The following is a 27910-nucleotide window of genomic DNA, read 5'->3' as shown; positions in this document are numbered from 1 at the left end:
GATATAATGTTGAATGATATTTCGTGCTCTCATGTTAAGCATTCTTGCCAACTTTTTCCCATAAATGAGAGCATATTCTAAAAAGATATAATCATTGGAGGGAAACTTTTCTTACAACCTTGTATCAATGTAAAAAGGACATTTACTGTATTGGGAGATTTTGTAAAAAAATACAGACTATTGTACATAAGCTTTATTACAAGATAGGGGATCAGTGGGAAGAACACATTTAATATGATATGGGGTGACAATGTGTATGTGTTTGTATACATATTACACACACATACACACACCAATGAGCAAGAATGGGAAAAGGGAGAACGATAGCTAGCAATGGTGGGATTTGAGGTGTTAGGTTGCTCATGGAGGGGATATATGTCACGAATGTGTTGTAGGCTGAAATTGAAGGATCATGCTCAATAATGCAGTAGATATATGTGCTTGGTGACTCTTATAGCAAAATCTTGCATCTAGTGGATGTTGAGAAATCTAGGGGCAGCTAGAGTAAATGATTTCTCTTACTTTGATAATTGCTTGTAATGTATTTTTACTTTAACTTGATTAGCTTTCGTCTTTCACTTGATTAGTATTAGTATTCTCTTCATCAAACAACTACCAAGCCATAAAGAACAATAAAACAAGGACACAAGATATAGGCGATCAGACAGGGCCAAAACCTCTCCAACTAGAGGAAAATCCACAAGAATTCTTCTCTTCTTATAGACTTCAATTGACGAATTCCAAGACCCATGACCCTTGACCAAGACCCTCCAAGACCATGTCAAACCTTGCTTCTAGCAACTTCTGCAATTTCAACTTCCAGCAAATTCTTTTGCCCAACAATTCTTCTGGAATTTCGACCTCTCCTATTGATTTTGGGTAGCATTGGATGTGCTCTAGCTCCAAAATTTGGTGGATCGGCTAGAACACGTAAGATCTCTATAACCCAAAAATTGTTTGGAGAAATTCCATCCGGATGAGGAGTTATGAAAATAATTAATATTTTTAATGGTTTCCTAAGTCTAAACTTAGGAAAATAAAAATATTAATGTATAATAATAATAATATGGGTGACAAGGTTCTAAGTGATGAGGATCAAGCCTATTTTAATCGTAGCCATTGATTAGAGATTAGATCACGACCGTTGATTCATCAACAGGAAAAGTATAAGAGAAGGCTTGATTGTCAGTTGGAGATACACCAAGAGATCAAAGAGTTCGATTTTTTTGGGGCGTGGTTTTTTGAGAAAGTCAAACTAAGTGATTTGAGTTGTAGTGAGAGGGGCAGTTCGGCAAAGGGACCTGAGTCCAAGGCCGAGGATACATAGCAGAGAGGCAGAGCAGCAACAGCAGAGACGATGCAGCTCCAGAGAGGGTGACGCAAAAGCGAGAGGGGATGACATAGTCCCTTAGAGTCAGCGCTGGGATTTTCTGTGGGGCAGAGAGAGCAACAGTTCAGCAAATCGACTTTTGAGCAAGGGAGGCTCACTGGGAGGGTGACGCAACTCCTAGAGGAGGTGACGTAGTTCCAGTGCAGAGCTTGGAGCAACTATCGCCACCTAGCACTGGGAACAACACTTGTCATCTGTGGGGTTTGATCATCCAGTTGTTGGAATTGTCAAAATCTCTGTCTCAGGATAGAGGTACTTTTGTCAGGTTTATTCTCTATTGGGTGAGCTGGATTTGGCACCCTAGTTTTATTCAGAAATCTGCTTAATAATACAAACCCTCTATTTGCTGCACTGGTTTTACCGAATTGGGTTTTCCCGGGGATGATTGTCCAAAAATAACGGTGTCCCTTGTGTGATTGTCTCAGTTTATTTCAGTTCACGATCTGTATATTTGTGTGGGCTGCAATAATGTTTTCATCACTGTTTAAGTAATTAAATAACTCGTTGAATGTAAATAACAAGTAGGGGATGATAAACCAGTGGTTGCAGTAGGATTTTTGATGTGTAGATTCAAAAACTTTAACATCTCCAATAGATTCATAGCTTCGACCTTTAACAACTTCAACCTAGTTGCAGCTTCACAGCTTCGATACAACTCCACACTTCCAATGTAGCTTCACAACTTCGATGCAACTTCACAACTTCGATGCAACTTCAGAATTTTGTCTTGCCTAGTAATTGTAGAAACCCTAACACAAGAGAGAGAGAGAGAGAGAGAGAGAGAGAGAGAGAGAGAGAGAGAGGCCCAAAACTTCGATCTTGTTCTTGTTCTTCTTTTTCGTCCTTTTCCAGCTACTTTCTTGAGGAGATCGAACTTGCTTGAGAGTGTGTCCAAATGGGGTCGAGTTCCTTCTTATTTATAGGCTTTTAAGGAGCACAAATTGCTATCTTTAGGCCAACTTGTCCCTTCATGTAGGCTGACTTGATCTTTGCACTTATGGCGAGGTCTTGCTAGGTCTTTTGACTTTCTTTTGGCTCAAATAATTTTTCTTTACAATATGTAACATGCCCAAAAGGGCCTTTCATAGATGAGAATGACTCAATTAACTTGTAGACTCAATGACAAGCCCTAGAAGCACTCAATGGGGGTGCTTGACCTAAAAATAAATTTCCCTTGATCATGAAACCCATGCCTCAAGAATAACAATAATAAATTTCTTTTTGTCTTTTCATTAAATACATAAAATCATGATTACATATGTCATTATGAGGACTGAACCTAGTTACATATCTCAACACTCCCTCTTAACTGGGAGGTATTCATAATCTGTTCAAGGTACTTGAACATTCTCAATGTGAAGAATTCTCATAAGAAGAGTCAGATTGGTAACCCATCTGTTTAGCATCATACCAACCAGCATTGTGACGTAGCAAGGCCTTGACTAAGAACTCTATCTCTCCACAAGATCAAATAACAATGCTAGCGAGACCAATGACTTATAGACACCATCATCATTGTCTCTCAAGGCACATACCATACCTGGGTGTTCATAGGGTATGTCCTCTCAGGACTATTCTTGTCTGGATTCCTAGTCGTCAAAGAATATTGGTCCTCTACAACTACTCTTATCTTAGATGCCCTACTACATTCTCAAAGAGTATCAGATGCCATTCTTTCTTCCAAAGTGAAGACAATAATGATGTGTCTTTCTCTCCTTCTCAACTAGGATTGATATATCCATTCCTATGAAGAAATGTACCCATTCCAATAAAAGGAATGTAACCAAGCTCCCTTTGATCCAGGGACTTGTCCAAGCTCCCTCTTAACTAGGGACTTGCTTCCAGTAGTTTTCTGCTCTAGTTGGAGATCACGAGACTATCAGCTGCTTGTGGGGCTCCTTATTTTCGATGTCATGAATTTTATCCTTTTCATAATGGAGCCTTCATCGGTCGTAGGGCATCGTTCATCTATCACTTTCCTTCTTGAGCCACATCGGTCATGCCATCTCTCTCTCTGTCGGAAAGTGACCCTCTAGTCCCCATTTGGATTTTTCCTCGTATTGCTACCTCCTCCAAGTCATGTTTACTTTAGGATCTTCCATTCAACCATAGGAGTGCTAGTTGTAGGTGACATATACAACCCTCTTTTCGGTAGCCCTGTATCAACCCATCCATATGTTGTTTAAAAATAAAAAAATGAACATCAAATCATAAATACCTTTTGTGATGGGCTTTCATGATGACATCTAGCTTGCCTGCAACATCAACATCCTTCACATTCATAAACACATCTCCAAGACTTCATATGTCAAGGGTCTCCTTTCCCTGCAGACCTCACCATGGGATTTCTTCTCTATGGAGATGTCATGATCAATTCTTCTAATCGTCAATGTTGATTCCTTATCTTACGTGACCATAGTTGCATCTTTCATGATCTCTTTTTTGTTTCTTCACATATTGCTTCTTAGGAACTCATAGTTCCTTCGTCTTTGTCAACCACCTCATATTCTATATGAGGACATACTATGTTGATTTCATCTTATCAATATGTGAATCATGCCTTCATGCATCTTTCCAAAGAAAGAGATCCTTTTTCTTTGATCATGCTAATGAGATAGAGAATTTTCTCATGCTATCTACAACTATATGATGACATGACCTAATTTATCAAATATATACATACCTCTTTCCTCCTTTTGGTCATCTAGACTTCCTTCGGCAACTTCCTTTCCTTGATTGAGAGTACTTCAATCAACTTGTCCTGCTACACTCCTTTGTCACCATACAATAATCCCTGACAATGTATCGCACACAAGGTTGAATGATCAACGAGACACTTGCTTCTTCCAAGTTGAGGTGAACGTCCTAATGAAGATTCCAACAAAGGATCTAGATTATCCTCATCCTGCAAATGCTCCTTTCTCATGATGATGATGTAGGATGAATTTATTTCATTATGCTAGATGACTTTCTTTTAATGATATGTATTGCATGAGGTTACCAAGAGCTACTTCCTTTATATGATGATTGCTACATCCATGTAGACTTCTAATTCAGCTATACTTTCAAGCTTCTCTAAAGATATCATTAGCTCTTGTTTCAATGTTGTATGATGCATCTCGTCCTAATGTGTTAAATTATGGTATGTTCTATGCTTAGAGCAATTTACTTCTTTTCTTCTTATTAGCCATAGATTAGCAATCACATATACATTAAGTAAAGTGCAGATAGAACATTAAAGGACCAACAAAAAACAAGCCAAGACAAGAGACATAAGATGTGGCGGCTAGCCAAGGACAAACCCCAATGTGGGGAAACCCTTTGATCAAATCTTCTTTTATCTTCAATAGTTCAGTAGAGAGAAATAGTACAAAATTAGAATTCTGTAATTTCATATTAGCAGCTGCCAGCAGCAAACCCTAGATCAACAAAGTCAAACTTGGTCAAACGAGTTGAAATTGACCTCCAATATGCTTGGTCAATTTCCGGTCAACTCGCCCTTGAACAGCTTGAAGAAACAACCCTTGAACAGCCCCAAAAACACAGTCAAACTGCTGTTGACTGAAGTCAACTTGCTGCCCAAAACTAGGGCAGCCAATGCTGGTCAAACCTGTGGACGGATTGCCTCGATTTTTGTGCCAAAATCTGCGGCCTACCTAGGAGAGGCAGTGACACCAAAGCCGCACCCTTGATGAGTCAACGCTTGGTCAATGTAGGTCAAAGAGACCTTCAGCAACTTCTACGTCCTCCTTGCCCTAATGCGTCCTCTTTCTTCCCACGTGTGAGCTGCTCCTTGTATAACCCAAAGCTAAGGGGAGAGAGAGAAGAATGAGTGAGATGATATGATGAGAAAATGAATCAACATCTCTTGTATTTATATGATTCACTAGGCATGTGTGCCACACATTTAATTGCTGGCCGACTTTGATAATTTGTCAAGTAAATACAAATAAATTCATATCTCCATAAATACTTGTCGGAATCGGATGATCTTTAGATCAATCCTACACCTCTCAACAAGAGGAATCTAGGAAAAATATCAGCTGCCATAAATGAGGTGACCCACATGGAGTTTGACCCTAGTTGCCAATTTTAACATAATGCTTTTCACCTTGATTGCCATGGTGGAGGTCTTTTCACCTCCTACTTCTTCTTGCTATGTATTGGAGAAACCCTAATAGTGAAGATGTTAAAATTGGCAACTAGGGCCAAACTCCATGTGGGTCACCTTATTTATGGCAGCTGATATTTTTCCTAGATTCCTCTCGTTGAGAGGTGTAGGATTGATCTAAAGATCATCCGATTCCGACGAGTATTTATGGAGATATGAATTTATTTCTAATTACTTGACAAATTGTCAAGGTCGGCCAGCAGCTAAGTGTGTGGCACACATGCCTAGCGTTTCATATAAATAGAAGAGAGGTTGAGTCATTTGCAACTCATCTCATCACTCATCTTCTCTCTCTCCTATGCATTAGATGAGCCTCTCTCTCTCACACGTGTGGTTGAAGAAGGAAGACGCAGATTTCTGGTTAGGGCAGCGTTGACTTGGGTTGACCTAGCTGTAGGTGGGCAGATTGGATAGCGTTGACCAGCGTGGAGGCCTTCTTGACTGCGGATTGGGTTGGGCAACATCTCCTAGGCTAGCTGTAGTTCTGTTTAGCACCTTTGACCAGGTTTGACCACCCCTATGACCAACGTTGACTGTCAAGGAGCTGTTGCAGGTTTGACCAGACTTTGACCAAGTGTTGACTGCTGTTTGACTAAGGTTTGTGGATTGTTTCGGGCTGCTGAAGATAGCTGTTGAAGATCGAGTTCTTCAAGTTGACTAAAAGTCAATCCGGGGCTGTTTTGACCAAGTTTGGCTTCGCTGATTTAGGGTTCTCTACTGCTGTTATAAAATTACAGAATTTTGAATTGTACTATTTCTCTCTGCTGAACTATTGAAGATAAAAGAAGATTTGATCAAAGGGTCTCCCCGCATTGGGGTTTGTCTCTGGCTAGCTGCCACATCTTGTGTCTCTTGTCTTGGCTTGTTTTCTGTTGATCATTTAATGTTCTATCTGCATTTTACTTTATGTTGTGATTTCTAAACAGTGGCTAATAAAAGTAAAAGAAGTAAACTACTCTAAGCATAGAACATACCATAATTTAACATGGTATCAAAGCTGAGGTGAAGACAAAGCCCAAGCAAGAGCAATCACCGAAGGCTGTTGAAGCTATCTTAAAGAAGTCATGGGGTCCTCAGCACACTTCCTTGCTGAAGACAAATTCCGTGAGAAGTCTGACTATCACGGATGGAAGATGTCTTTTGATCTAACATTAGAAGAGCGGGAAGTGTTGGACCATGTGAGAGGCAGGATTGTTGAGCCCGCATCAAATGCATCCGTTGCTGCTAGGAACAAATGGACCAAGGAGAAGTCAAAGCGAGGAAGATCATTCGAGACTCTATCGACAAGCGCCTAGTGGCCTATGTTTCCGAGTTGACCACCTCCAAGGAAATCTACGATAGACTGGTGAGTTTATTTAAAGTTAATGATGCAAATCAAGTTTTGTTCCTTAGAAATAAGCTGAAGGAAATTAAGAAGGACAAAGATGAGATTATGCAAGCATATTTCTTAAGGATCACCGAGATCAAGAATGATCTCCTATCTATTGGGGAAGTAGTTCGTGACTGGGAAATGACACTCACAACTCTTAGAGGACTGCCACCTGAATGGTATATATTCAGGACTACTCTTCTCAACAATAATGTAATTCCTGGATTTGAGGAACTGATGGCGAGATGTATTCAAGAAGAGACAAGGATGGAAGAGCAAGAAATGCTTGCACTTAAAGGCCATCCCTCTGCCTTTTCTTCTCATGCTAAAAGAAGAAACAATTCCGGGGCTAAATCCAAAGGAAAGGTTGGACTGAAGGGTGGAAGAAAAGGACGATGTTACAATTGCAATAAAATGGGCCACTATGCGAGGGAGTGCCCTGATAAAAGGGACTCACACTGAGACGATGATCAAAATCACTCTCAAGGAAATCAAAGGAATGGTAGGTCAAATGGCAGAGGTAAAAGAAATGCCAGAAATCAAGGAAGAGGACAACCATTCAAGAAGGCAAGAAACTCCAGGTATGAATCTAATGCTGTTAACAAAAAGCAAGATGAATATTATCTACCAACGGTCCTCTCTACTACTGCTCCCCCGGACTTGTTGGGAAATTGGCTTATTGATAGTGGTGCCTCAAGGCACTTCACTGGTTACAAAGAAGCTCTCTCTAATCTGATAGAGAAGGAGACCAACATGGAAATTGTTCTTGGGGACAACTCAAAATACCCTGTGAAAGGCGTAGGGAATGTCACCCTTCAATTGAATCGGGGAAATACAATTCATTTACAAGATGTATTATATGTACCTGATCTCAAAAAGAACCTGGTGTCCACTTCGGCAATGGAAGACAAAGGCTACAAGGTGGCCTTCTTCGATGGCAAGGTAGGTGTATGGAAAAATAACTTTAAAGATGCTTTCACTCTTGGTTTCGAGTTGAGTCATTATATCAGGTCGTTGGAAGTCCGCTGGGTGTCATGTCTTGTGACACTTCTCTTCAGTCTGAACTATGGCATCGGAGGTTTGCTCACCTTCATTATAAAGCTCTACCCGATGCAAGACAAATGGTGACAAGGATGTGCCGAAGGAAAGCTCAAAAGGGGACCATTCCCCTCAAGCCAAAGCAAGACCTCCGATATATTATAGTTGGTTCACTCAGACATATCCGGTATGATGCCTGTGAACTCCTTGGGAGGATATTTATATTACCTCACTTTTATAGACGATTATTCTCGCAAGACTTGGATATACTTCTTGAACAAGAAGGATGAAGTGTTCCCTTGGTTTCGTCACTTCAAAGCCTTGATCGAGAATCAAACCGAAAAGTAGATCAAGATCTTAAGGACTGATAATGGGATTGAATATGAATCCAATGAGTTTCATGACTTTTGCAATGAGGTTGGCATTAAGAGGGAGACTACTACACCTTATACTCTTGAGCAGAATGGTGTGCTTGAACGGAAGAATCGTACGATTGTGGAAGTTGTCTGTGCTATGCTCTATGATCAAAGACTTCCAAAGTTTCTATGGGCCGACGCTGCAAATACTGCCGTATATGTACAAAACCGATGCCCTCATCAAGCATTGGGTTCCAAGACTCCTGAAGAGATGCTCACTCGTAAGAAACTTTACGTATCTCATTTTAGAATTTTTGGAAGTCCTGTATATTTTCATGTGCCAAAGGAGAAAAGGAATAAATAGGGTGCATCTGGAAAGAAAGGAATCTTCGTGGGCTATAGCGAAAATACTAAGGGCTATAGAATCTATGTGGCTGGTCAAAGGGAAGTCGAGATTGGCCATGATGTCACCTTTGACAAAGATATGGCTCTTAGCAAAGTTGACAATCTTCCTACTCTAAGGGGATCTAAAGAAGCTGACACCAGGGAACCGAAGGAAAAGGAAGATGAGACGATGCCCGATGTGGAAGAACCTATGGATCCTATTGATCCCCCTTCGTAAGAGCCTTCCTCTTCTAGGAAGAGGCCTTCATGGCTTAGGGGGACACTTGATGATGCTGAAGGACACATTGCACCCAGGGGAACCTTTCGAGAAAGTAAGAAGCTAACCAGGTATAAGGGATACCTGACCATCATTAGCACAATCATCCAAAATGAGCCTTCATCATTCATAGAAGATGTCAAGCATCAAGTATGGAAGGATGCTATGACCGAGGAATATGAGTCCATCATGAAAAATGATGTCTTGGATATGGTTCCCAGACCTCAGGACAAAGCAATTGTCACTTCGAAATGGCTTTACAAGATAAAGCATGCAGTTGATGGAAGTATGGAAAAGTATAAGGCGCGTTTTGTTGCTCGTGGCTTCTCATAGAAGGAAGGTATAGACTATGACGAGATATTTGCACCTGTTGCCCAATATACCACCATCCGCTTGATCATAACCCTTGCTGCTTCGCAAGGATGGAACCTACATCAGATGGATGTCAAGACTGCGTTCTTGCATGGTTCGATCAAAGAGGAAGTCTATGTGTAGCAACCCGAAGGATTTGTGATTCATGATCGAGAATCTCGTGTGTGCAGGTTGAAGAAGGCCCTCTATGGGCTCAAGCAAGCACCTCGAGCATGGTATGAAAGGATCGATAGCTACTTGAAGCTGGGATTCACTAGGAGTGAAGCCGACCCTAACCTTTACTTTAAGGTTGAAAATGACAATCCTCTCATATTGGTGCTGTATGTTGACGACCTCTTTCTAATAGGGGCAGACCCTCTCATTCACAAATGTAAGAGGGAGTTGGCTTATGAATTTGAGATGAACGACCTAGGGCTGATGCACTATTTCCTAGGACTAGATGTCTTGCAGAAACTAGGGGAGATTTTCCTATCTCAAGGAAAATATGTGGTGAAGATATTGGAGAGATTTGGTATGGTGGACTGCAAGCTTGTAACTACCCCAATGGAGCTTGACTTCAAGAAGTTAAGCAGTAGTGTTGCTGGACCTGTTTTACGAAATGCTACCGAGTATCGTCAACTCGTCGGAGCATTGATGTTCTTGGTGAACTCCTGTCCGAATATATGCCTTGCAATCAACACGTTGAGTCAACATATGATTGAGCCTCACCACACACATTGGATTGGTGCCAAGAATCTGTTGAGATATATTCGTGGCACGATCACTCATGGGTTGAGATACACTGCCGGAGATGTGAGACTACTTGGATATACCGATGCTGATTGGGCAGGCAGTGTGGTGGATCGAAAGAGCACTTCCGGGTGTTGTTTCTCTTTGGGATTTGCCTTGATATCCTGGATGAGCAGGAAGTAGTCGGTGGCTTTGAGCACTGCCGAGGCAAAGTACATTGTTGCTGGTATGGCCTCCTGTGAGGCGGTCTAGTTGCGAAAGCTCTTTAGTGCGCTGTTTGGATTTACATTGGATACCACTGTGATCCTGTGTGACAACTAGAAGGGGATTCGTTTATCAGAGAATCCCGTATTTCATGATCGGTCCAAGCATATCGATATCAGGTACCATTATATTTGAGATATGGTGTAGCGGGGAGCAATAAGGCTCCAACATATCGGTACAGATGAACAGGTCGCCGACATTTTGACGAAGCCCCTGGGAAGGGTCAAATTCTCGACTTTCTGAGAATGACTTGGTGTCGTCCAGAGACCCTCTTATGAGGGTCAAGTATGATGTTTTGAGCTTTGGGAGCTCCAGGGGGGCGCAAGGTACTTCTTGGAGCAACATGCGACCACAGGGCGACTCACCATCCCCTGGTGGTGCATTATGTACTGGGTGAAAGGTTCAACCTTCCCCTATGACACCCCGTGGCGACTGTGGAATAGGATGATTAGTTCTCCTGTGGGCCAGGATGATTAGTTCTCCGTGGTGACTGTGGAACAAGATGATTAGTTCTCTTGTGGGCCAGGATGATTAGTTCTCCGTGGCGACTATGGAACATGATGATTAGTTCTCCTGTGGGCCAGGATGATTAGTTCTCCGTGGCGCCTATTGGACAGGATGATTCATTCTCCTGTGGATAGGATGATTAGTTCTCCTGTCAAGGCATCCTACCCATGCAGTCTGGGACTCATGGGAAGTACCTCTTATTTGATCAATGAGCAGGGAAATGGGGTTAGGGACCATAGTAGTACTATCAATGGATGCATCGTTGTATCTATCGTACTCCCTATGATAGGATGACCTCCATTGATCTGGGATCAATGATATTGATCTGGGATCAGTGAGAGTGGTATGACACACTCTGAGATTGACTTCAGGTCAGTGGAGGATGGTATGATACATCCTCGATCATTTCTTCTTCTTCATAGTTCGAGCAGAGCAGGGCCAAGCTATGCAGGGCAGTGCATTTGATGGCTGGGATAGTAGCGACGGTCAGACAGATTGTAGATGGAGTTCTCCCTAGTTGAGAAGGAGTGTTAAAATTGGCAACTAGGGCCAAACTCCATGTGGGTCACCTTATTTATGGTAGCTGATATTTTTCCTAGATTCCTCTCGTCGAGAGGTGTAGGATTGATCTAAAGATCATCCGATTCCGACAAGTATTTATGGAGATATGAATTTATTTCTAATTACTTGACAAATTGTCAAGGTCGGCCAGCAGCTAAGTGTGTGGCACACATGCCCAGCGTTTCATATAAATAGAAAAGAGGTTGAGTCATTTGCAACTCATCTCATCACTTATCTTCTCTCTCTCTCTCCTATGCATTAGATGAGCCTCTCTCTCTCACACGTGTGGCTGAAGAAGGAAGATGCAGATTTCTGGTTAGGGCAGCGTTGACTTGGGTTGACCTAGTTGCAGGTGGGTAGATTGGATAGCGTTGACCAGCGTGGAGTTCTTCTTGACTGCGGATTGGGTTGGGTAGCATCTCCTCGGTTAGCCGCAGTTCTGTTCAGCACCTTTGACCAGGTTTGACCACTCGTTTGACCAACGTTGACTGTCAAGGAGCTGCTGCAGGTTTGACCAATGTTGACTGTCAAGGAGCTGCCGCAGGTTTGACCAGACTTTGACCAAGTGTTGACTGCTGTTTGACTAAGGTTTGTGGACTGTTTTGGGCTGCTGAAGATAGCTATTGAAGACCGAGTTCTTCAAGTTGACTAAAAGTCAATCCGGGGTTGTTTTGACCAAGTTTGGCTTCGCTAATTTAGGGTTCTTTGTTGCTGTTATAAAATTACAGAATTTTGAATTGTACTATTTCTCTCTGCTGAACTATTGAAGATAAAAGAAGATTTGATCAAAGGGTTTCCCCGCATTGGGGTTTGTCCCTAGCTAGCCGCCACATCTTGTGTCTCTTGTCTTGGCTTGTTTTCTGTCGATCATTTAATGTTCTATCTGCATTTTACTTTATGTTGTGATTGCTAAACAGTGGCTAATAAAAGTAAAAGAAGTAAACAGCTCTAAGCATTTAACATACCATAATTGTTAAATTTGCAACTAGGGCCAAACTTCATGTGGGTCATCTTATTCATGGCTGATAATATGTTCATTAGATTCCTCTTGTCGAGAGGTGTAGGATTGATCTAAAGATCATCCGATTCCGATAAGTATTCATGGAGATATGAATTTATTTTGATTATGGAATTATTATCAAGCCAACCTACAACTCATGTAGGCTCAGAAGCTCAACAGTTGCATCTATTCAAACATCAACAATTGTGTATAAATATAGGAGGACTTTCCCTCATTTGCACTCACTCATCTCGTCACATCTCTCTCTCTCTACTGCGCAGAAAAGAGTATCTTCTCTACTGCGCAGAAAAGGGTCTTTCTCACACATGTGAAGCCGGAAGACGCTGAAACTGAAGCTGCAACTGTAGATCCAAACTTTGACCAGCGTGGACCATCAAACCTCCTCGTCTGAACTGCATTGTAGGTTCATCTGAACCTCCTCTGAAAGCTGCAACTTTTGGTGGTGGAATCAAGTCGATCTGACAGACGGTTTGCGAGATATCGACTGCCCTAGTTTGAAGGAAGCCGCTGAAACTGAAGCTGCAACTGCAAAAGTGAAGTTTGACCTGCGTGGACCAGAATATCTCCTCATCTGAACTGCACTGTAGGTTCATCTAAACCTCCTTTGAAGGCTGCAACTTTTGGTGGTGGAATCAAGCCGATCCGACAGTCAGTTTGTGAGATATTGACTGCCCTAGTTTTGATGATGAAGCCGCTAATGCTGATGCTACTGATCTAGGGTTTGTTACTGCTGATATAAATTAGATTTATTGTACTATTTCTCTCTGCTGAATTATTGAAGATAAAAGAAGATTTGATCAAAGGGTTTCCCCACACATTGTGGGGTTTGTCCTTGGTTAGCCGCCACATCTTGTGTCTCTTGTCTTGGCTTGTTTTCTGTTGATTGTTTAATGTTCTATCTGCACTTTACTTATGCACATGTGATTGCTAATCTATGAATAATAATAAGAAAGAAAAGTAAACTGTTATAAGCATAGAACATACCATAACTTAACATGGTATCAGAGCTGAGGTGAAGACAAAGCCCGAGCAAGAGCAAGAGCAATCACCGAAGAGAAGATTGGCAAGGCTATCCTAAAAGAACTATGGGGTCCTCAACACTCTTTCCTGCCGAAGACAAGCTTCGTGAGAAAGCTGACTATCACGGATGGAAGATGTCTATCGATCTAACCCTAGAAGATCAAGGAGTGTTGGACCATGTAAAAGGCAATATTGTTGAGCCTCCATCAAATGCATCCGTTGCTGCCTGGAGCAAATGGGAAAATGGAGAAGTCAAAACAAAGAAGATCATCCGGGACTCTATCGACAAGCTCTTGGTGGCCTCCATCTCTGAACTAGACACCTCCAAGGAAATCTACGATAGACTGGTGAGTTTATTTAAAGTCAATGATGCAAATCAAGTTTTGTTTCTTAGAAATAAGCTGAGGGAAATCAAGAAGGGTAAAGATGAGTGTATGCAAGCATACTTCTTAGGAATCACCGAGATCAAGAACGATCTCCTATCTATTGGGGAAATTAGTACTGACAGGGAAATGGCACTCACAACTCTTGGAGGATTACCATCCGAATGGTACGTGTTCGGGACTACTCTTCTGAACAATAATGTAATTCCTGGTTTCGAGGAATTAATGGCTAGATGCATTCAAGAAGAAACAAGGGTAAAGAGCAAGAAATGTCGTTGCTTAAAGGTCCTCCTGCTGCCTTTTCTTCTCATGCTAAGAAAAGAAATAATTCCGGGACTAAATTAAAAGAAAAGGCTGGACCTAAGAGTGGAAGAAAAGGACGATGTTACTTCTGCGATAAAGCAGGTCACTATGCAAGGGAGTGCCCTGATATAAAGGACTCACACTGGGACGATAATCAAAATCCCTCTGATGATAATCAAAGAAATGACAAATTCAATAGCAAAGGTAAGAGGAGAGTTAGGAATCAAGGAAGAGGACAACCATTCAAGAAGGCTAGAAATTCCAGGATGTATTAAATGCACCTGACCTCAAAAAGAACCTGGTGTCCATCTCAGCAATGGAAGACAAAGGCTACAAGGTAACCTTCAGCGATGGCAAGGTACATATATGGAAAAATAATGTTAAAGATGCTTTCACTCTTGGGTTTCGAGTTGATTCTTTATATCAGGTTGGTGGAAGTCCGCTAGATGTCATGTCTTATGACACATCTCTTCAGTCTGAACTTTGGCATCAGAGGTTTTCCCCCCTTCATTATAAAGCTCTACTCGGTGTAAGACAAATGGTGACAGGGATGCCTGAATTCCGAGTAGAGAAAGACAATGTATGTCCAGTATGTGCTGAAGGAAAGCTCAAAAGGGGACCATTCCCCTCAAGCCAAAGCAAGACCTTCGATATATTACAGTTGGTTCACTCAGGCATATCTGTGGCTGGCATTAAGAGGGAGACTACTACACCACATACTCCTGAGCAAAATGGTGTGGCGGAAAGGAAGAATCGTACGATTGTGGAAGCTGTCTCTATGGGTAGATGATGTAACAATGCCTGATGTGGAGGAACCCATGGATCCTATTTATCCATTTGAGCCTTCGTCTTTTAGGAAGAGGCCTTCATGGCTTAGGGGTCTACTTGATGATGCTGAAGGACATGCTGCACCCCGAGGAACCTTTCATGAAAGTAAGAAACCTAATAGGTATCAGGGATACCTAACCATCATGAGCACGATCATACAAAATGAGCCTTCATCATTCTCAGATGCCGTCAAGCATCAAGTATGGAAGGATGCTATGACCAAAGAATATGAGTCTATTATGGAGAATAATGTTTGGGAAGTTGAAGCGAACAAAGTTCCTTCTATAAATCAATTACTCCAAAAGACTTGGAATATCAAGATATCCATGAGGATACAAATATTATATATTAAATATGTGAATAAGAGTGAGAATGAATTACAATGAGAACGAGAGGCTTTCTTATATATCAAGCAAGTGTCTTTTCATGAAGAGTCATGTCTCAATTAGACATGCCACTTCAACCTAATTACTACTTAACTAATAATTATTTATGCTTATTATCATTTATATTATTTTACATTATTTATATATATTTTATTCGTTACATTGCCTCCTTCGTCAAAGAGCTTTGTCCTCAAAGCTTGTCGATGACAAAAGGCTTGATCTCTTTTTTGGCTTCGAACGTCTTTTTGTCTTGGAACAATCACCTTCATTGATACAAGCTGATATGATCTTCTTAGTGATAAACAGAATTGTCGCACTGAGAAGGGATCAGACCATCCCAGATTAATCTTCTGTATAGTATTATGATCACTGGAATTTTGTAACGACTTGTCAGCATAAAACGGAATTGATGTTACATCGTTATTCTCTGAAACATTAATTTGTTGTCTACGGTTTGAATGGTCTTGATACACAGCTTGGTTGATTTGTCTATTCTCATGATTCAGATGCCGATATAAAGTTTTTAGATTTTCTTCTGGCGAAGATGTTGTTGAATTGGTTATGGAACATTCACTTAGGATGCCCATTGTCTCAACTGCAACATCTATGTGTGTCATTTCTTCAATTGACTTGTCTTCTTGAGTTGTCATATTCACTAGATCGGTATTCGTTCCCTTATTTTCAACTTGAACTGTTGTGACTGGAGATTTTGATACTTCTTCTTGAGTGACTTGTTCCAACTTATCTTTTAATGCTTTCTTATCCTCCTTAAGTTTCTTAGTTTGATTGAGCAGACTTTGATTATGGTTTCTCAAATGTAAAAGTTCTTTGGTTTTTGATTCATCAACTTTATTTTCAGTGTTTTGAATTTTAAGTTTTTCATCTTTTAGATTTTTGATTTGTTCTAATAAATTTTTATTAAGGTTCTTTAAACACAAAGTTTCCTCTTCTTGTTCTGATAAGTGCTTCTTGAGTTCTTTCTTTGTGATTTTAGTCTTCTTCACTTGTGCCAGTAATTTTTCGACGTGGTCCCTGAGACGAGAAATTTTTTCGTCCTTTTCCATTATTTCTTTGTAATGTATATCCACAAGATTTTTATGTTCGTGTTCTAACACTTCCTTGATTTGTTGAATTTTGGCTATTTTGTCATTCTCTTGATATTTTAGCTGCACTTTCTCAGTACACTGGATAACATCGTTTTGTGGAAGTGATGAAGGATGTAGAGAATGGAAGAAGGAATCCATTCTCTTTCTCTCCTCACCCTGTCGCTTAATTATTGTAATTAATTGTTCTATATCTCTTGCGATAAGTTATGTCTCAATTAGAGTTATGTCATATTGTTTGTCATAATCGCCAAGAGTATTCTTTTCAACCATATTTGATTCAGGAATCACCAATTGGTTAGCACATTTAGGACTAACATAATTACCTTTTTCAGCAGGACTGATAGTGATTATGATATCTCTTCCTGCGAGCGATCCTTTGATTTGAAATAATGTATCAACATATTTACCAAAGGTTTCAGGAAACCTTTCATCTCTCATTTTTGGACTACACTCAAATTCTTTATCGTCAACGGTTGACTTCATTTTTTACTTTGTGAAGATGAACTTGGGATTTTTTTTTTTTTTCTTTATTATTTTAGTAATTCCTTTATTTTTTAGATATCTTTTTCAAATATTCTCCTTTAATGTGGATTGTTAAAAACTTGAATACTCTTTTATTAAAAAAATACTCCTTTATATTGTTGCCCTCTATATATATGTATGTATTTCTTTATATTAAGTCCCTTTTTCAAAATAACTTTATTATCTTATAATAATAATAGTTTCACTTCTTTTTTCTTTTTTTTTTTAATAATAAATTGGTCCCTTTTTTTATATACTTAATTACTTCCTTGATAAATTTTTAATGTCACCTCACTTAATAATTATAAAGGTCATGTCTTTTCATATGACATGGTCACGATGTTAAAATACCATGGGCTATTACCATGGGTTGTTTTAAAACCTCCGTTAAAATGTTCTCCACGTAAAAAGTAAAATGTATTCCTTTTGTTTTTTGTTTTTTTTTTGAACTTTTTAAAATACCATGGGCAATTACCATGGGTTCTTTTTAAAACCACGGGTTTCTCCATGTAAAAAGTTTTAAATATACTTGGTATGTGATTTTGTATCCGTTTTGTTTTTTCTTTTACTTTTTTTTCTTCTTCTTTTTTTAATTTTATTTACTTATATATATATATATATATATATATATATATATATATATATATATATTTGGTTAATTTTTATGGCCAAAGGCCTAGAAAAATGGAGAAAAGGAGAAACTCCCAAATATCGAGCAAAATGCTTCAATTATTTGCCAACAAGGTTGACGAATTTCAATAGCCAAAGACTTGGATCGGAGAACGAGCTTTGTGCATAGGGTCAAACAACTTAGAGGACCGAACTGCTCTGATACCAAATGAAGCAAACAAAGTTCCTTCTATAAATCAATTACTCCAAAAGACTTGGAATATCAAGATATCCATGAGGATACAAATATTATATATTAAATATGTGAATAAGAAAGAGAATGAATTACAATGAGAACGAGAGGCTTGCTTATATATCAAGCAAGTGTCTCTTCATGAAGAGTCATGTCTCAATTAGACATGCCACTTCAACATAATTACTACTTAACTAATAATTATTTATGCTTATTATCATTTATATTATTTTACATTGTTTATATATATTTTATTCGTTACAGAAGTAGTTCCCAGACCCCAAGACAAGACAATTGTTACTTCAAAATGGCTTTACAAGATAAAGCTGCAGCAAATGGAAGTACGAAATAGTATAAGGCTCGTTTTGTTGCTCGTGGTTTCTCTTAGAAGGAAGGTATAGACTATGATGTTATATTTGCACTTGTTGCCAGATATATGACCATCCGCTTTATCATAGCCCTTGTGGTTTCACAAGGATGGAACCTACATCAGATGGATGTCAAGACCGCGTTCTTGCACAGTTCGATCAAAGAAGAGGTCTATGTGGAGCAACCTGAAGGATTTGAGATTTATGATTGAAAATCTCATGTATGCAGGTTGAAGAAGGCTCTCTATGGGCTGAAGCAAGCACCTCGAGCATGGTATGAGAGGATCGATAGCTACTTGGTGAAGCTGGGATTCACTAGGAGTGAAGCCGATCCTAACCTTTACCTTAAGGTTGAAGATGACAAGCCTCTCATACTGGTGTTGTATGTGGATGACCTCTTTCTAACAAGTGCATAGCCTCTCATTCACAAATGTAAGAGGGAGTTGGCTTCTGAATTTGAAATGAGGAACCAAGGACTTGAAGTGTGGCAGAAGCCAAGGGAAATTTTCCTATCTCAAGGAAAATATGTGGTGAAGATTTTGAAAAGATTTGGTATGATGGACTACAAGCTTGTGACTACCTCGAGGATCTTAATTTTCAGAAGTTATATGGTAGTGATGTCGGACCAGATTTGGGAAATGCCTCTGAGTTCCAAAAACTCATTCGCATTGATTTTCTTGGTGAACCTCCGACCGAACATATGTTTTGCAGTTAGCATTGTGAGCCCATATTTGGTTGAGCCTCACTAGATTGGTGCCAAGAATCTTCTGAGATGTCTTCAGGACACAATCTCTCATGGATTGAGATACACTGCCAGAAATATGAAACTGCATGATTATTTGAATGCTGATTAGGCAGGTAGTGTGGAGGATCACTGGAGCATTTTTAGTGTTGTTTCTCTTTGGATTCTGCTTCGATATAATAAATGAGCAAGAAGCAGAAGTCTGTTGCCATAAGCAGTGCCGAGACTAGATACATATCTACGAGTATGATCTCGTATGAAGCTGCTTGGTTGGGGAAGTTCTTCAGTGAGCTATTTGAACACATACCACTGTGATTCTCTGTAACAACCAGAGGTGGGATTCAATTATTGAGGAATCCCGTATTCGTCGATTGTTCCAGCAGATAGACATCATTTGGGATATGGTAAGTCGATGAGCAAGGAGGCTCCATCGCATTAAGATGATGTACAGGTCGATACACCTTGTTAAAGCCCCGAGGAAAGATCTAATCTGTGATTTTCCCAAACGAGTTGGAGTTGTCAAGAAACCCTTGTACAAGGGTCCTGCATGTGCATACATTGAGCTCTGGGAGCTCTGAGGGCTTGTGGTTCTTACTGGAGCAACATACGACCACAGGGTGACTCACCCTCCCTTGGTGGTGCGCGCTGGAACAAGATGATTCGCTCTCTTGTGGGACAAGATGATTCGCTCTCTTGTGGAATAGGATGATTCGCTCTCTTGTGTGGTAGGATGATTAGTTCTCCTGTGAGGCATGGATTGATGTGTTCTCCAGGGCGATTGTCGCAGGATTGATGTGTTCTCTTGTGAGGCCTGGATTGATGTGTTCTACATGGCAATTGTAGCAGGATTGATTTGTTCTCTTGTGAGGCCTGGATTGATGTGTTCTCCATGGCGATTGTAGCAGGATTGATGTGTTCTCCTGTGAGGCCTGGATTGATGTGTTCTCCATGGCGGCCTGGATTGTTGTATTCTCCATGGCGATTGTAGCAGGATTGATGTGTTCTCCATGGCGATTCTAGCAGGATTGATGTGTTCTCCTGTGAGGCCTAGATTGATGTGTTCTCCATGGCTGCCTGGATCGATGTGTTCTCCATGGCGATTATAGCAGGATTGATGTGTTCTCCTGTGAGGACGGGATTGATTAAGTTCCCCTGTCGAGACATCCTACCCATGCAGTTTGGGACTCATGGGAAGTCTCTCATCTGATCAATGAGCAGGGAAATGAAGTTAGGGACCATAGAGTACCGATGGAGGCATCATTGTATCTACCGTACTCCCTACGCTAAGATGAGCTCCATTGATCTGGGATCAATGATACTGGTCTGGGACCAGTGGTAGGAGTGGTACATTCTATGACACTGACTTTGGGTCGGTTGTTACTGGTTTGGGACCAGTGGTACGTACTCTGAGACTGACTTTGAGTCAGTGGAGGATGTTACTGGTTTGGGACCAGTGGTAGGAGTTGTACTCACTATGACGCTGATTTCGGGTTGGTTGAGACTGGTCTGGGACCAGTGGTACATATTTTGAGACTGACTTTGAGTCAGTATGATACATCCTCAATCATTTCTTCTTGTTCATAATTCGGACAAAAGCAGAGCAGAACAAAACAAAACAAAATAGAGCAGAGCAGAACAGGGCATTGCAGTACAGATCAATACAGGGCAGAACAAGACAAAGCAGAACAGGCAGAATAGAGCAGAGCAGGGCAAGGGTCAGGCTGTACAGGGCAGTGCATTTGATGGATGAATAGTAGCAACCGTCAGACAGATTGCAGATGAAGTTCTCCCTAGTTGAGAGGGAGTGTTAAATTGGAAACTAGGGCCAAACTTCATGTGGGTCATCTTATTCACGGCTGATAATATGTTCATTAGATTCCTCTCGTCGAGAGGTGTAGGATTGATCTAAAGATCATTTGATTCCAATAAGTATTCATGAAGATATGAATTTATTTTGATTATGGAATTATTATCAAGCCGACCTACAACTCATGTAGGCCCAAAAGCCCAACAGTCGCATCTATTCAAACATCAACCGTTGTGTATAAATACAGGAGGACTTTTTCTCATTTGCACTCACTTATCTCATCACATCTCTCTCTCTCTACTGCACAGAAAAGAGTCTCTTCTCTACTATGCAAAAAAGGGTCTCTCTCTCACACATGTGAAGCCGGAAGTTGCTGAAACTGACGCTGCAACTGCAGATCTAAACTTTGACCAGCGTGGACCATCAAACCTCCTCATCTGAACTGCGTTGTAGGTTCATCTGAACCTCCTCTGAAGGCTGCAACTTTTGGTGGTGGAATCAAGTCGATCCGATGGATGGTTTGTGAGATATTGACTGCCCTAGTTTGAAGGAAGCTACTGAAACTGAAGCTGCAACTGCAGAAGTGAAGTTTGACCTGTGTGGACCAGAAGATCTCCTCATCTGAATTGTGCTGTAGGTTCATCTGAACCTCAACCTCCTCTGAAGGCTGCAACTTTTGGTGGTGGAATCAAGCCGATCTGACAGTTGGTTTGTGAGATATCGATTGCCCTAGTTTTGATGATGAAGCCGCTAATGCTGATGCTGTTGATCTAGGGTGTGCTACTGCTGATATAAATCAGATTTATTGTATTATTTCTCCCTCCTGAATTATTGAAGATAAAAGAAGATTTGATCAAAGGGTTTCCCCACACATTGTGGGGTTTGTCCCTGGCTAGCTGCCACATCTTGTGTCTTTTGTGTTGGCTTGTTTTCTGTTGATCATTTAATATTCTATCTGCACTTTACTTAGGCACATGTGATTGCTAATCTATGAATAATAATAAGAAGGAAAAGTAAACTTTTATAAGCATAGAACATACCATAACTTAGCAATAATTTAACAGAAGATCTATCCCTTTGGATTTCTTGTCATTAGGTTCTTCCACTTCTTCAGTGATATGAGCCTCATTTGTTACTTTCCTTTTGTTGTCCTCCTTGAATTTTGAACAATCCCTCTTGTAGTGCCCATATTCTTGACAACCATAACATTCGACATATTCTTCTTGTTCTTTTTCTGAGGACCGAACTTTCTAAACTTTCCTTTCTTCCTAGCCATGACAGCAAATGCTTGGACTTGCTCATTTGGTCCTAAATCACTTTTTGCCTTCAACCGGGCTTCTTCAATTTCAGACAATGACCAAAGTTCACTGAATGGGGTGGCTTCCCTCTTTCCAAAGATGTTAGATCTAAAATTGCTCCATTCCTTTGGAAGTGTATTGAGCACTATGGTGGTCATTTCTTTATCGGACATTATTTCTCCCAACTCTTGTAGTTGCTCTCTTCCTTTGAGATCTTCATTTTGTATAGTTCGTTCCTTAAAGATATCACTTCTCCACTAAGTTACCTAACACAGGGATTCGAGATTCGACAAATACGAGGATTCGAGTGTCGGATACAGACATGTTGACCCCCTGAAATAGGACACGTTCGGTTACGTTATATATATATATATATAAAATAAAAATTAGATATTTCTTACACAAATTCTCATTCATGATACAAATTCATTGATTCAAACATAGATCTTCATCTAGATGTTAGTTTTACAAAGTAACATTATGCATACAGAATTACAAATACAATTGTGACATAAATGATAAATGATAAATTATAGATTTATAATACATATTCAATTCATCAATGATCCAATAGGAGAAAGACAAGATAGTAAGATAAAGATATTGTAGTTTTCTCATTAAGTCATCAAAATCAAAATGTGTTAATGTTTGCATAGGTAGTGCAGTGCCAATGGCAAATAGAAATAGCAAATACAAAACAACTACAACTACACGCTTGCAAGTATACAAGCCTCAAGGCAGTAGGTAGCTTATGACTCATGAGTCATCAATCCTCATGGTCATCATCAAAATCAACATCACTGTGCTCATCATCATGGTCACCACTGCTCTCCTTTGTTGCATCCTCCTCCTCTGTATCTAAAGTCATCTTTGTAGCTATTGGTGTGGAGGATGAACCCTCTATAGTATCACCATCATCAAATCATTATAAAGTTAACTCAGAACTGTTATATGATTCAATATGTGCACACTGCATACAAATTGAGCAAAACAACTCAAATTGCCCCAGAGATGGAGCTGTTGATAACATGCAGTCTTGCTGTTTCTGATTTATTGGACCTACTGTCAATAATAATTTAATATTAATAAATATATATCCATTATCCAAACTTCAAAGACAATGGCTATGTCACTTATATGGTCCACTAGACTGTGTCCTTTCTTACTTTGACAAATGCAAGGATTTAGGACTTCAGCCTGACAGTGTTATTGCCAACTTAGTGCAGGCTGATTTAAATTACAGTTAAGCATTTGATTGCTCTTCCAACATAATATGGGGTAGACCAGCCATCCTTGAAGTTGAAAGGTTTCAACATGCCAAATGAATCTGAATGAAAACTCTAGTATTGTCTAAAACACCAAAAGGTCAAGACTCAACTACATCCCTGACTCCCTCCACGGAATAAAAGGTATAACTGTATAACAGTATAAGTTGTGGGCCATATGGTATATGCCCAAAATCAACATTACCTACTCTTCAGCTAATGCAGTATCCAAATGATGTTAAATATGTCAAAGGGTTTGCTCACAATTTAGAGACAAAATAATGTTGAATCAAAGGGCTGTCTGAATGTCATAGTAAGTTATCTAGAAACACCGAATTATATGTATCAAATGCGTTGACAATGGACATGAATTCATAACCATACATTCGATCAAGATTCAAAGTCAAAAGATATCTTGCTCCCAATGAGAGTGTGACTCTGTCTGTGGCAGATTAGTTACTTAAAATAACCCCCATATCTTATTCATGAAAGAGTATCATAACCCTGCATATTGCCATAATGTACTCAGGACAGCCAATCGTTATGGTTTATTGATTATGATTCACCTACATATTCACTTCGCAATCTTTCTTACCTATTTCTAATAGCTTCTTCCCTTAATAAGTTGAAGCCTTCCTCTCTATTTCTTGCAGTATAAGCTGTACAGACCGTTGTTTGTTTGGGGTTACACTTGCTGGGATCTCCGCTGAATGGAGAAAAATACCAATTGTTTATGAATGCTATGGCTATGTTGCAAATGCGGTTGATATCCCTTTTGTCATCGTTCTTTATTCTAGCCGAAAGAAAGAAGTTCTGATTGAGAGCCGAATCCAAATGCTCTCCCGCGTGTGCGGGATTTTCTCTGCTCTAAAATATCAATTGTAATACTTTGACAAATTTATTATTATAACTACAGGCTACAATATAATTCACTTGTGCTGCGTGCATGACTAAAGGTGTCGCAATTATTGAGTAATGCCGCAATGCGCTTTAATTTTTTTTAATGAAAATGATTTCTTTACAAGTTTACAGTTTCCGTTGAAGCAGTAACATACCATTCGTTTTCCATTTGCCACACTTCAACAGAAGTTTTTGAGCATGCAACTTTGCCTAATTATTGCTATTAAAACCTAAGTGCTCCTTGAAAGAGCATCTCAAAGTCAGAGAAATAACAGAATCTCACCCATGCCATATAGACTCAGATTCCTTTGACTTACCCCAGCGATAAGATTGATCTGTCTCCACGGGTTTAGGGGTTTCGGTTTACTGGTTTACGGGCCGGTCTTGAACGCTGCACAATAATCGGCACAGGCACCAGCCACACCACAATCTGCTCCAGACTCCAAATTCAGTGCTAACTTCAAACACCCTGCTCCACACGACAGCTCCAGACGATAGCAGGATGAAAATAACCGGGAAAAATCCATCGCGTAGGCTTTAAATTACATTTTTTGCGGGGTACGTATTCAACCTGTCGAAATACATTAGGGCCACGTTTTCTACCAACGAAATACGCGTTTTCTAAATTCAGGACCTGACGAAAACCGGCGAATACGTATTCAATTTTTCAGGACACGTTAAAAACTGTATTCGACACGTATTAGGGCCGTTTTCGTGTCCAGTACGTAAAATACGGGACACGGGACCCTCGAGGACGTGTCCTGTGACTTAGGATGTAGGTGTTCTACCACTTGATTCTTAAGGGTCAAGGTGGGAAGATCAATAGACAATAGGTGTGTGTAATCCTTACTCTTTGCGGTAAGTTATATCTCTCTTATTGTCAGGCAATAGGTGTGCATAATCCTTACCTCTGATGGTAAGTCATATCTCTCCTATTATCATTGGATATAGGGTGGCAGATTTATCTCCCCTATGATAATTATTCTTCTTTGGATCGAGAGTGTTCAACAGATGAGCAGAGATGATTAGAGACGAGATATTACAACGATAATGATGATGAGACATTTGAGATGAGAGTCAAGACTTATGGTGCAGTGGGGGAATCCTCCCTAGCTGAGAGGGAGTGTTGACATTTGGAAGCTCAGGGAGAAATCGCTTGCTTTGGGAAGCCTTTCTCACCCCGTGGAGACCATACTAGCCCTTGGAAAAATTTAATTTGCACAAGGAAAAATAATATTTTTATTGCGGAGCCACATCATCACAAAAAATACAAATCGGTCTGGGCAAGGAAATTCCACCTCATCAACGTCATATAAATACACCTCATGTCACATCACTTGGAGGCATTATCACACAAGCATTTCTTCTCTTGATTGGTTCGACTACTTCTGAAAATTGTGTGAAATTTTTATCTATTGCAACAACTGGAAATTATTCTTCTAACTGAAAATTTAATTATGTAGTTTATTTGCTACGACAAACAACGAATAAAATCACAACTGCAATTTTCACCATAAAAATACCGTGGAAAATAAAATATTGAAAACTGAGAAATTCTAGCGCACAAGAATTTTGACATAGTTATTTTTGGACAATTGTCTTCGGAAAAACCCAATGTGGGAAAACTGGTGCAACAAATGAGGGTTTTATTATTATTGTTCATTAACAATTTTGAGTGCAATAATTTAGATTCCCAACTGAAAATCTAATTCGAGGAAAATACTGGCAAAATTATTGTGAGAATTTTCTCTCACCCCACAACTCTTTTCTGCCTTCGAAATTGCCTCCCTAGTCTTTGCGCTGAGGTGCTTGCGTCACCCTTTGCACAGAGCTTACGCTGGTCCTTTGAGAATTTTGGCCTTCCTTCCTTTGCCTCTTCCGGGGACTGGAAATCTTCCTCTCGAGATGCTGTTGCCCTCCTCTTCCACCTGCTACTCACCCTCTAGCTCAATCTTCTTTGATTAGTTGCTGCTACTAAAAAAATTGAACTACCTGGGTAACTGAGTATTTGGTTTCTGCGTTGGTGTGTTCTCCATCACCACATCAACCTCCTCATATAATCCACTGTTGGAGCGCCAACAACCAAGATTAGAACTTGATCAATGGCTAGGATTATCTATGGATCAGTCCTTGTGAGTTTCAAGATGATTATCACCTTATCTCAATTAATATTGATTAATTAACCATATTCCCTAAGTTTACAATTAGGAAATATTTAAAAAGAAGTTAATAATCTAATTGAGCCACTTCTAGGCGGAATTTCCAGAAATTATTTCTGGGATTTGGAGTCTCATGTAGTCGCCTCTCCAAATTTCGTGGCTAAAACACATTCGATGCTACAAAAACTAACACTCCCTCTTAGCGAGGAATGTGTTCTAGTGCTACTGCACACTCTGTAGCAGCACCTTGTCTCTGTATCATCTCCTCTTACAATGTTGATGTTTGGCCATATTGCCCACCAACCACTGCACAACTCTGATATTTGCTACATCTGTGATGTTGCTGACCCTGTTGAACTGCTGCCAACACTGCATCTGCACTGCAACTCCCTCTCACCTATTGCTGCTACAACTGCAACATCTGCAATTGAAAATAATGCAAAGTAGCCTGTCCCTGCTACTGAAACGGGTTCTCCAACATACCCATTTGTTCTCTAAAATAGACGAACTTAGCTCTCCCTAGAGCTTTCGTGAGTATATCTGCAACCTGCTCTTCTATGGGAACATACTGTAGCTAGACTGCTCCACGTTGTACACAATCTCTAATGAAATGACATGAATATTGATGTGCTTCGACCTGTCATGAAACATTGGATTCTCAGAGAGCTTTATGTAACTCTGATTATCACAGTAGACACTAGTCGCCTCCATCCTCTGCCTGAACAAGCTTACTAGCAGCTTTTGAAGCCATATAGCTTTGCACGTAGTTGTGTTGGATGCCATATACTTTTGCTTTTGCAGAGCTGAGTGCTACTGACTTCTGCTTCTTGCTACACCAAAAAACCATCCCTGATCCAACACTGAAGCATTACTTAGAGGTACTTTTCTTGTCCACTGAACTGCCTGCCCAATCTGCATTTGTGTACCCACAAAGTCTGACGTCATCCCCTTGAGTATATCTTAATCCATACTCGACTCTGCCGCAAACATTCCTTAGAATATACCTTGTTCCTGCCTAATGTACCCTCTTCGGCTCCACCATGAACTGACTTAGGGTATGGACTGTGAAGTAGATATCTGGCCCAGTGTTTACCAAATACATGAGAGACCCAATAAGTTGTCTATACAAGGTGGGGTCGACATCCTTGTCATTTGATGCATCTATCTTCTTCCAGTTGGTGATCATGGGCATAGACATGGGTTTGCAATCCTGCATTTTGAACCTCTTCAGAATATCTGTAGCATATCTTCCTTGCCCAAGGAAGATCTCCCCATCCTTCTACCACACTTCCAATCCTAGGAAATAGTGCATCAACCCCAAATCCTTCATGTCAAATTCTGCTGCCAGGTTCCTCTTGCAGTCCTCTATGAGCCCTGATGATCCTGTCAAAAAGAGATCATCCACATACAAAACTAGAATGAGTGGGTCACCCTCTACCATCAAATAGTAAAGGTTGGGATTTGTGCCACCCTTGACGAATCCCATCTGCTGAAAGTAGTTGTCAATCCTACCATAGCATGC

General features: G+C 40.3%; 1 protein-coding gene across 5 annotated transcripts in view; it reads left to right on the top strand.

Annotated features, from left to right (window-relative positions):
• Positions 1-27910, top strand: part of SECA2 (Preprotein translocase SecA family protein) — a 475015-nt gene that overhangs the window by 300299 nt on the left and 146806 nt on the right. The gene's annotated exons all lie outside the window — the stretch shown is intronic.

This window comes from Pinus tabuliformis, chromosome X, assembly GCF_031772625.1.
Source record: "Pinus tabuliformis cultivar Carrire ecotype Pingquan chromosome X, CPIR1, whole genome shotgun sequence".
NCBI classification, from domain to species: Eukaryota; Viridiplantae; Streptophyta; class Pinopsida; order Pinales; family Pinaceae; genus Pinus; species Pinus tabuliformis.
The sequence above is the reverse complement of the archived record's forward strand: the minus strand, read 5'-3'. Positions and strand labels throughout refer to the sequence as shown.